At 40.5% G+C, this 10,871-nt stretch overlaps 1 non-coding gene across 1 annotated transcript; it reads left to right on the top strand.

The window, feature by feature from the left end:
* Positions 1 to 10,475: 10,475 nt before the first annotated feature.
* Positions 10,476 to 10,582, top strand: LOC131254572 (small nucleolar RNA R71). Its single transcript, XR_009175692.1, has one exon. It is a non-coding gene; the product is annotated as a small nucleolar RNA R71 (small nucleolar RNA).
* The last annotated feature ends 289 nt before the right edge of the window (positions 10,583 to 10,871 follow it).

Genomic DNA, 10,871 nt, shown 5'->3' with positions numbered 1-10,871 from the left:
TCTGCAATTTTCTAAAATAGACTTCACTCTGCTCAATTTCACAGAATGACCCAGAGTTTCAAAATATGCATCTTTAAGATACTTTAAGAAATATGTTTGTTTTTAGGATTTTTTTTTCACTTCAAATATTTGATTCTCTTCACTCCTCACTTAGTTTTCTTGGATCTTTAGCATGTGAATTCTTTAATTTGGCCTTCTAAGATCCATCCCTTGCCTTGGTGATTCTTGAGCATCAAATCCATGCTTTTAGCACCCTTTTCAATCCAAGTTCTTAAATTAAATTCACCTTGCAACACAAACATGAGTAAAATAAAACATTAAGCATTATCATGTTTATAAAACGAAGATATAAACGAGGGATAATATGCAATATTTGACCCTCAACACAATCCCCAACCAGCATTTTGCTAGTCCCGAGCAAAGTATGCGAAAAATAAACTTTATTGCGCAATGTTCAAACCTTTTTCAGAAAATAATCTTTGTGTAATCAAGTTTGAATAAGTAGACTAAATGATGAGAAAGTGAGATTTTGAAAACCTAGAGTTGAATCACATAAGCAATCAATTAAATAAGTTCTTTATCCATTAAGTCAGAGCATAGTTCGCATATCAAGTTTTTCAATGTGCACTGTGAAAATCAACTTACTTTCTATAAGGATACTATCATTACATCATGTTAGCATTGCTCGTCACTTTAAGATTGGTTGAAAACTCGAGTACTGATTCCGAACTTATCCTATTTTCCTTCTTTTTTTAGTTTTTGATTTTATATCGATGGTCATTTATATTCATTCAATCTTTTCTCTTTTCTTTCAGATTTTTTTTTTTTTCAAACTTTTTCAATCTTTTCACCATACATGACCCTTTTTATCGATCTCCCGTTTTTTAACTGGTTCTTTTCATCTTTTAAGGTGGATAAAATTCTCCAGACTTGATTCTCACCATCTATCAATGATTCACATACTAACAATCAGAAATTCTAGCATTATTCATAGAAAACAATTTGAACGTGCCTTGTGATTTAGATTAACATGATATTCAAACTTCCTCTTAATCAATTGAGCACAAGAACTTAGGTGATAAATTACTTAGATGACTAGACTTTAGTAAGTCAAAATTTAATTCCTATCTTATCATTATACTCAAAACATTCTTAAATAGCAACTTATCGCTTTCTAAATAGATAACCATTAAAAAAATTTCAAAAATTTTACAAATTTTACTCAAAACTGAGAAAACACTGATTAGTTTACCTAATCTCTCACCCCTAACATAAAATCTACATTGTCCTCAATGTAAAAGAAATAAGCATGATTTGCAAAAGAGACAACGTAATTGAAGGAGAAGTGATGGAAAGATAGTACCTGATGAAGGAATTTTGAAGCTTTTTCCAAAGGATGTCAGCGTCAAGGTGGGTTAGCACAAGAATTTAACAATCGAAAAGCAAACTATCCTAAGCAAACGGAAAGCAAACTATCTTGAAATAGTAGAAGCAAACTATCTTAAAACAGCGGAAAGCAGTAAACCTAACTATACCTCCATCAGACTAGGTGGTCAATCCTAGTAAACAGGAATAATCAAATGTATGGACATATCCTCTGAATCAAATTTTTCAACAAATGACTTTAATCGATGTCCATTTACTTTGAATTCTTTGCCATTATTTAGATCTTGTATCTCGACGGCCCCATGAGGATAGACATTAGTAACAGTGAAAGGACCGGTCCAACGAGATCGGAGTTTGCTCAGAAAGAGATGTAACCGAGAATTATACAAGAGGACTTTTTGACCTAATTTTTGAAGAATATGTTGGTCATGAAACACCTTCATCCTGTCCTTATAAATTCTCGAGTTCTCGTACACATCATTCTGGGTTTTTTCGAGTTCATTTAACTGAAGTTTGCATAGCGAGCCAGCGCTGTTTAAATTGAAGTTCAGATTTTAATCGCCTAATAGGCTCTATGTTCCAACTCCACATGCAAGTGGCAAACCTTCCCATAGACAAGTCTAAAGGGAGACATTCCAATAAGGGGTCTTAAATGCGGTACGGTAAGTCCATAAGGCATCGGTCAATTAGATTGGCCAATCCTTATAGTCAGGGTTAACCGTCTTTTCCAAGATATGTTTAATTTTTCTATTAGAAATTTTAGCTTGCCCACTTGTTTGTGAGTGGTATGGAGTACTCACCTTGTGAGAGATGTCATATTTCTTCATTAAGTTCATGAATGACCTATTACAAAAATGTGAGCCCCCATCACTAATGATGGCTCGAGGCGTTCCGAACCGGGAAAGGATGTTCTATTTTAAGAATTTAATGATCGTTTGATGGTCATTGTTCCGACATGGAATCGCTTCGACCCATTTAGTGACATAGTCTTTTGCTAGCAAAATGTATAAATTTTCAAAGGATTGGGGGAGTGGTCCCATGAAATCGATGCCCCAGCAATTAAATACTTCTATGATAAGAATGGAGTTTAAGGGCATCATATTTCGATAGGACAATGCTCCCAATTTCTGACAACACTCACAGGCTTTGTAAAACTCATGAGTGTCTCTGAAGATAGTAGGCCCGTAAAAGCCGCACTACAAAATCTTGGTCGTGGTCTTTTTAGCAGAAAAGTGACCACCACAAGCCTAAGAGTGATAAAAGGAGATGACACTTTGGTGTTCATTGTCTGACACACATCTCCTTAAGATTTGGTCTGGGCAATATTTAAAAAAATATAGATCACCCTAGAAGAACTTACGAACCTCGGCGAAGAATTTTTTCTTATCTTGCGTAGTCCAACGTGTCGGCGTGAAACCTATAGAAAGATAATTAGCAATATCAGCAAACCAATGTGAATGAGAGACTTTGAATAATTATTCGTCAGGGAACATGTCATTTATATGTGTCATCTCAAGGGAATTAGAGATATCTAGGAGGGAAAGATGGTCAACCACTACGTTCTCTACTCCCTTTTTATCTTTTATTTCTAAATCAAATTCTTAGAATAGGAGGATTCATCTAATTAGGCGGGGCTTAGCATCATTCTTAGAAAGAAGATACTTGAGCACCACATGATCTGTGTAAATGATAATTTTAGATCCGATCAAGTAGGACCTAAATTTATTTAAAGCAAATACTACGATTAAGAGTTACTTTTTCATAGTTGAGTAGTTCACTTGGGTAGGATTTAGAGTTTTACTTGCGTAATGAATAGCGTAGGGCTTCTTTTCTTTTCTCTAACCTAAAACCACCCCAAGAGCATAGTCAGACGCGTCGCACATAAGTTCAAAAGGAAGGCTCTAATCGGGTGGCTGCATGATAAGTGCAGTGGTTAACATGCCTTTGAGCTTAGTAAAAGCTTCCTAGCATTGCTCATTCCACTCGTTTGGTGTATCCTTTTGAAGTAGCTTACATAAAGGACAAGAGAGGTGACTAAATTCCTTTATAAATCTCCTGTAAAACCCGGCGTGTCTTAGGAAGGATCGCACATCTCGTATGTTCTTGGGTGGATGTAAGTTAGAGATAAGGTCAATCTTAGCCTTATCTACCTCAATTCCCTTAGACGAGATGCTATGTCCAAGGACAATTCCCTTACAAACCATAAAATGACATGTAACACCCAGTACCATTGAAACACGAGTGTTACCCTTTAAACCCACATCAACCTAAATCAGATTGGATTAACCAAATAACTTGAACTCAACATATACAGGATGGGGATTCCAATCAACATTAAGGCCATCCATCAACGGTCTCCAGGTGCCAAAACGCGCCCTACAATAGTAAAGAAGGTGAGGCTATCTGAACGCTCTAAATTTAAGCCATTGTGTCGATTGAAACTGGTACAACACACTTGTCACCAACACTTGAGAGTTAGTTAGTTGCAAACCAAGTCTTCATCATAACCAATACCTTATATTAACTGTTGAAAACAAGTATCAGGCCCACTCAATCGACAAATCGCATCATATAGGCCGATAATAGTCCAAAGAAGTGTGTAACGGCCCACCTGGGCCTCACCATTGGCCCAACATAAGCCAGGATCCCTGTGTAGGGTCCCCAATGCGATAGTGTGGATTGCGATACTGAAATTTCAGTGGGCCCCTACACGATGCGTGTGCACTAAGAACACTTGTGCGCGAAGTGCACTGAAACCAGTGGCTTGGTCAACAAGCTTTGACTGACCCATTTGTGAATGAAAAGATCTCCCGCCATTTGGAGATTTAAACTGACCACCTTTAAGCTCCAAAGTGGCCCACCCAGGCCACTTTCTGATCAATCCGAGCCATCTATTAGGATCGTAGGGCCCGTCCGACCAAAACCGTATAACTGTTTGGTTTCGTGCATAGGGGCATGGGAAATCAAGCAGGGCTGCTCGGAATCCCTCGTGCGATAGAGATCCATTATGGTGGGCCCATCTGCGACCACCGTGGTAGCCCATGATCGGGATGAGCTGGCAGTCCCATCCATTCATCCATAAATGGATGATTTGTCCGTTGCCAAAAACGGCCGGACATCCACCTATAGCAAGGAAAGAACGAGGGTCCCTTTTTGGAAGTCGGTTGCTGACCGTCTGATGGGCCTCATCCAACTGTCGAAATCCCTTCCTTCATGGCTATATATATGGGACCCTGGTAGCCCTTGGGATGGGCATAAAGGAGAGAGAGGAGAGAGAAAAGAGAGTGGAAAGAAAGAGAGAAAAAAACAGGGAGACCGAACCCCTGTTTCAGCTTAAGAGAGGCAGGCAGCGGCTGTCTCAGGTAAAATGTTTTTTTTCATTTTCCTTGTAGCTTCAACTAGGTGAAGGTGATACTTGCCTGGACCGAAACTAGGCCAAGCAATAGCTGAGTTCGGTCCAGCAACAGTGGTGTTTGGGTCGAGCCAAGCAATGCTCTCTTCAGACCGCATTTTGGGCCCCATTTGGACTTTGTTTTGAGCTCTTAGTTGAGCTTCGAAACAGACTCTGGGGACAAGCCAAAACAATGGTTATATCAAGCTAGAAAATGACTCCATTTCAGTCCAGACCTGAGCCAATCAATGGCTACGTGGTGGACTGAGAAACCTGTTAGGATGGGTCTCTGTTTTGGACCGAGGCTGAGCCGATCAATGGCTCTATATTGGACTGAAAACCGATCCAACTGCAGCACCTGTGTCGGGCCAGGACCCGGCCAAACAATGGTCATGCGTCAAGCCAAAACTGAGAGGGTCTGAGGCTCTATTTTGAGCTAAAACAAGACCGAAGCTGTGGCAGGTAGCAGGCTCCTGAACGAGCACTGTATTAGGCTAAGAGAGACCAACAAGTGGGCCATGATCTGGACATGAAATCGGGTCTCAAGTAGGCCCTGGTTCCAGTCCACGCATGGGCCTTGCAGCTGGACCATAGACCGAATGATGTCAGGCCATTAATAGGCCATGATTAACGTCAGAGGCAGCCCGAGTTGTAGCTCTACTGAGGCAGAAAATGGCCCCATCTGGCCGTTCTAGGCAGCAGATGGGCCTGACATTCAACTGGGCCTCACTTAGAGTTCCGTGGGCTGCTCCATGCACGCCTACTGTAGGCCTCACCTTTCACTTACGTGGGCCGCACCTGAGACCAGATCTCAGTGGGCCGCACCACACGGCCAAACCGGGTGGGCTGCACTGTGTTGGGCCTCACCAAAATGCAGGTGGGCTGCACTGTGTTAGACCCCCACCTTTGATGGGTATGTCCAGCCCAGCAGCAGTTAGCTATTGGACGGACGTCAGCAACCCTGTGGGTCCCACACGCTGGATGTGTTTCATCTATGCCGTCTAAAAGATGGGCCGCACCCTGCATCAATTGGTGGGCCACATATGAGACACCCCACCTTGATGATTGGGGTCATCCAGGCCGTCTGATAACTGACGTCCAAACCCTGGACGTTTGAAACCTAAAGTATTATCACATATAATATATATATATATATACTATATGGCTAGAGTTGGTGGGTCCCACATGTGTGGACCCACCTCATGTATATACTCTACACCTGGGCCGTCCATCTGTTGGACGACCACTGACCCGTGTGATCACCTACATCGTCCATTGCTGGACGGTGCCATGTAAGGTCCACCTGGTGAATCTAAGGTCCACGTGTGAGGTCGGTACAACCCATAGTAATAATGAGCTTGAGCCCAGTAGGGCCACCTTGTTTGGGTAAGCATACGGTGGACCTGTTCACTCTAGCCCAAGTCTGAAAGGCCATGTTAATTGGATGAAACAATGGGAATACTTGACAAAAATTTAAACCGTGATTTTAGGGAATTCCTTGGGTGACTTTGGGGTGCAAAAGAACTTAGACCAACTACGCGAATGCGACCCTGCAGGTGATGCTTTTCCTCCCCTTAAGCTTTCCATCCCTAACTAGACCAGAAATATAGCTTTATTAATGTAAATGGTTAGACTAATGATAAACTGTGTGTGGAAATAGACTGCATTCACTTGACCTATCTATTTAGCATAATGATTTTCATGCTTACTATCGTTTAGATTCTTGATTTCTTTGAGCTGCCTAGATGAATAATCTAGTCATTCATGTTATGTATCTTATGTTAACTTAGTTAGTGTGTATTGATAAAAATATATGTATTGTTCCTCATTCCCTTTTCATATTATGATCTATGTTGTTATAACACATATGCTGTTGGAATCTCTCCATGGGAAGTTCTAAGCAAAGGAGAGTCCATGCTTAGGGTGTAATCAGACAAGTTATGATGTGAGTAGGCCCCTGACATGGAGGTTTTGGTTGTTGGTATTTGATCATGGGGTTTACAATCCATGTGTGGTTTCACCTAACTGACTTGGGATGAACTTCACAACATTTCTAATACCGTTGTTTACTCGTCTTTGGACCATTCATGTCGTCATGTTTTAATCGCCACATTTGGTAATTTCAACATTTCATTCCCAGTCGGCATTGGTGGTGGCCCATTTATGTTGAATTGATTGACCACATGTTGGTGGGTACCACACAAACCCTAAGATGGTAGCCTCATGGGCCGGGGATGGTAGTCATGGGATACGCTGGCATACGCTGGGCCATGTGCTCCCCGTAGTGACCGTGAGCTTAACTAAATTGGCTGAGTGTAATTGGACTAATGACGGATTGACTAATCATGCATACATGACATAGACCAGCATCTATTGCTATCGTACGTGATGTACGTATTTGTCTGATTGGATGTTTTTCTCAAGTCGATGATGTCCGACTGAATGCTTTTCCCAGGTCGATGATTGCATTGGTGACGAGCCCACTGTCTACACGGATGAGCATCCCTGGGGCGATGATTGCATTCAATACATCCACACACTTAATAAGACTGCATCTACTGTGTTTTGGATTACCTGTGTGTTTTTACGTTATTCCTTATTTAGGACGGCAGTATGTAATCTTGAGGGGAGATCACACTGAGCTGGCCACTCATTTATCAATGTTTAAACGTACAAAGGATGTAGGTATAGAAGCCGATGAGTACGCGGCTGACTTGGAGGTGGTGGCGGTCAAGGAGGAGCTCTACATCGAGGACCACAGCAGGAGGTGGCCACCTATTTTGGGCTAAACCAGTAGATTAACTCTTTATTTTTATTTTTAATACATTTAAAAACTTGAGAAACTTGAGGCTATGTAATTGGCCCCCAACTGAGTAGGCCAAAATATTGTTCGTATGTTAGTTCAGATATATATAATGTTTCTTTTCTCACTATCTGCACTTTGATTTACTTGTTAATTACCATTATCTTTAGCTAACTCTTGGTTTCTTGAAATTCGAGTCGTGTACTTAGGTTTTGAAAACCAGGGTGTTACATGACACTTCTCCCAATTTAGTACCAAGTTCTTTTTCTCATATTGTTTCAGCACATTTTTCAAAATTTCCAAGCATTCGCTGAAGGATGGACCAAAAACTGAGAAATCGTCCATGAAGACCTCTAAATATTGTCCCACCATATCAGAAAAAATATTCATCATACATCGCTGAAAGGTGGCGGGAGCATTACACAGTCCAAATGGCATCCTTTGGTAAGCAAAGGTGTCAAAAGGATATGTGAACGTGGTCTTTTCTTGATCTTCAAGGGATATCTCAATCTGATTGTAGCCCGAATATCCGTCAAGGAAATAAAAATCGGAATGACCAACTAGCCTTTCCAAAATTTGATCAATGAAGGGTAAAGGAAAGTGGTCATTCCTCGTGACGGTATTCAGCTTCCTGTAATTAATGCACATTCTTCAATCAATAATAACTCTAGTTGACACGAGTTCATTATTGGCATTGGCTACAATGGTGATTCTAGACTTCTTAGGAACCACTTGAGTTGGACTCATTCATTGGTTATCGGATATTAGGTATATGATACATACATCTAATTGCTTAAGAACCTCGGCCTTAACCACTTCTTTCATGTTTGGATTTAGTCTACGTTGTGGTTGTCGTGAGGTTTTCGCATCATCTTTAAGATGAATGTGGTGAGAACAAATCAAATGATCAATTTCCTTGAGGTTCGCAATCGACCATCCAAGGGCTCCTTTGTGCTCAATGAGAGTAGAGATGAGCATACTCTCCTGTTCTTGCTCAAGGTGGGAAGAAATCACAACCGAGTATGTCTCACCTTGACTTAAATAGACATATTTCAAATTAGAGGGCAAATGTTTTAGGTCAAGCTTCGATGCCTTAAGGTTAGACGGTAAAGGCACTAACTAGTTTGGGGCAATTTTTTAAATTGTGGCCTCCACCGGTTAACTTCTAGTACCAGCACGATCCCCATCTCCCTAATCATGTCATTATCGAAAGCATGGGGTGGGCCAGACATGTCTCTAGAGGGTTAAAGGATAATGTCAAAAGTGTTTTATCTTCCACGAAAGAGTTAATCATGTTAATGTTGTGGAAATCGTCATCATCCTCTAACTGTTTGCCTGTGTTGAAAAAGATATTCAACTCTAGTGTCATATTCCTGAAAGACATACTCATGACTCCATTCCTGCAATTAATGATGAAGTGGCGAGAAATGGGCGACCAAGAATCATGAGAATTTGAGTGCTCAAATAACTGATGGGTTGCGTATTCAGGACGATAAAATCTACCGGGTAGTAAAATCTGTCAACCTAGACCAAAACATCCTCAATTTCCCTTCTCGGTACATGAACTAAGCAATCAACAAGTTGTAATATAGTTAAGGTGGGTTTCAATTCACTCAAACCTAATTATTTATAGACGGATTAAGGAATCAGATTTACGACGCTCCTAAGTTAAGAAGTACATGCTCAATTCGATAGTTCTCAATTACACAAGGTGTGGTTGGGCTATCAGGATCTTTGTATTTCTGTGGCACATCTTGCTTTAGGATGACACTCACTTTTTCAATTAAAAAGATTTTCTTTTGAATATTTTGTCATCTTTTGGTCGTACACAAGTCTTTAAGGAATTTGGCATATGAAGGTATTTGTTTAACCGCATCCAGTAAAGAAATATAAACCTTCACTTGTTTCAACACCTCTAGAATGTCCTGAGAGTTAAAGAGAGATTTTGGTGCAACCAACCGTTGGGGGAATGAGGCAATCGGCTTGCCTTGAAGTTCTGGTTTCAATTCTTGTGGAGCGGTGATAGGTCTATCATCATTGTCCTCTTCCGGGTCCTTAGGCTTTTTAGCCCTTACCAAAATAGATTTGTCAATTATCTTCCCACTCCTAAGAGTAGTGATAAACTTAGCTTGCTCCGTTTGATTTGAAGAGCTTGAATCACTTATCTCATATTGCAGTTTGAGATTAGGGAGAGGTTGAGCAGGAAGCATCCCCTTTCCCCCAATTGTTAAGTGCGACTCTATCCTTTGAATAGATGATGCAAGTGTTCCCAATACTGATCTGATATCCTGGTTGAGTAGCTCTTGGTCTCGAATATGTTTTTGAACCGAATCCTCTTGAGGTTTTCCTTGATTTGGATTTTAATTGAAGAAACCTTGAGGGGTAGCAATTTGTCCATTCCTCCAACTGAAATTTGGATAATTTCTTCAACTAGGATTGTATGTATTAGAGGTAGGTCCATTGAAAGGTCTTTGGTAATTATTCATGACATTAGATTCCTCATTCAACACCTCTCAAAATGCAGGTATTGTTGGACAATTTTCAGTTGTGTGAACGTTGCAATCACAAACACCGCAAACAATTTCCTTAACCTTATCCTTCTTTAGTTCTATGGCCTCGAATTTTCTTATGAGATTAGCCACTTTAGCATTGATATCATCATCTTCTTTCAGAAGGTATAATCCGCTCATTTCCTTTAATTGAGTGGGCCTAGAAGTGGTACTTGATTTTGAATAGGTGTCTTATGATTGTGCGTTTTCAGCAAGTCTATCCAAGTAGTCCCACGCATCATCGACATTTTTATTCATGAATTCCCCATTGCGCATTGGTTCGACCAATTGGCGCATGGAAGATGTCAAACCATTATAGAAAAAGTCTATAATGCACCACATTTCAAAACCGTGTTGTGGGCATGAATTGACAAGATCATTGAATCGCTCTCAACATTGAAAGAATGTTTCTTCCTCCTTTTGGGCGAAGTTCATGATTGACTTTCTAAGGGTGTTCGTTTTATGATGTGAAAAAAATTTCTTTATGAACTCCCTTATCACGTCATTTCTTGTGCTAATAGATCGGGGACGTAGTGAATGCAATCATGTCTTAGCCTTCTCTTTCAAAGAAAAGAGAAAGAGTTTTAGTCTGATCGTGTCCTCAGACACGTTAGGAAAATATAAAGTAGTTATAATCTCGTCAAACTCTTTCAAATGTAGAATGGACTTTTAGATTCAAGTCCATGGAATTTTGGAAGGAGTTGGATCACTCCTGGCTTAATATCCATGTCTTGTATTTTCT

The sequence above is a fragment of the Magnolia sinica genome, chromosome 8 (genome assembly GCF_029962835.1).
Source record: "Magnolia sinica isolate HGM2019 chromosome 8, MsV1, whole genome shotgun sequence".
In the NCBI taxonomy this organism is placed as follows: Eukaryota; Viridiplantae; Streptophyta; class Magnoliopsida; order Magnoliales; family Magnoliaceae; genus Magnolia; species Magnolia sinica.
Note: the sequence above shows the minus strand (reverse complement) of the source record. Positions and strands in the feature narration are given on the sequence as shown.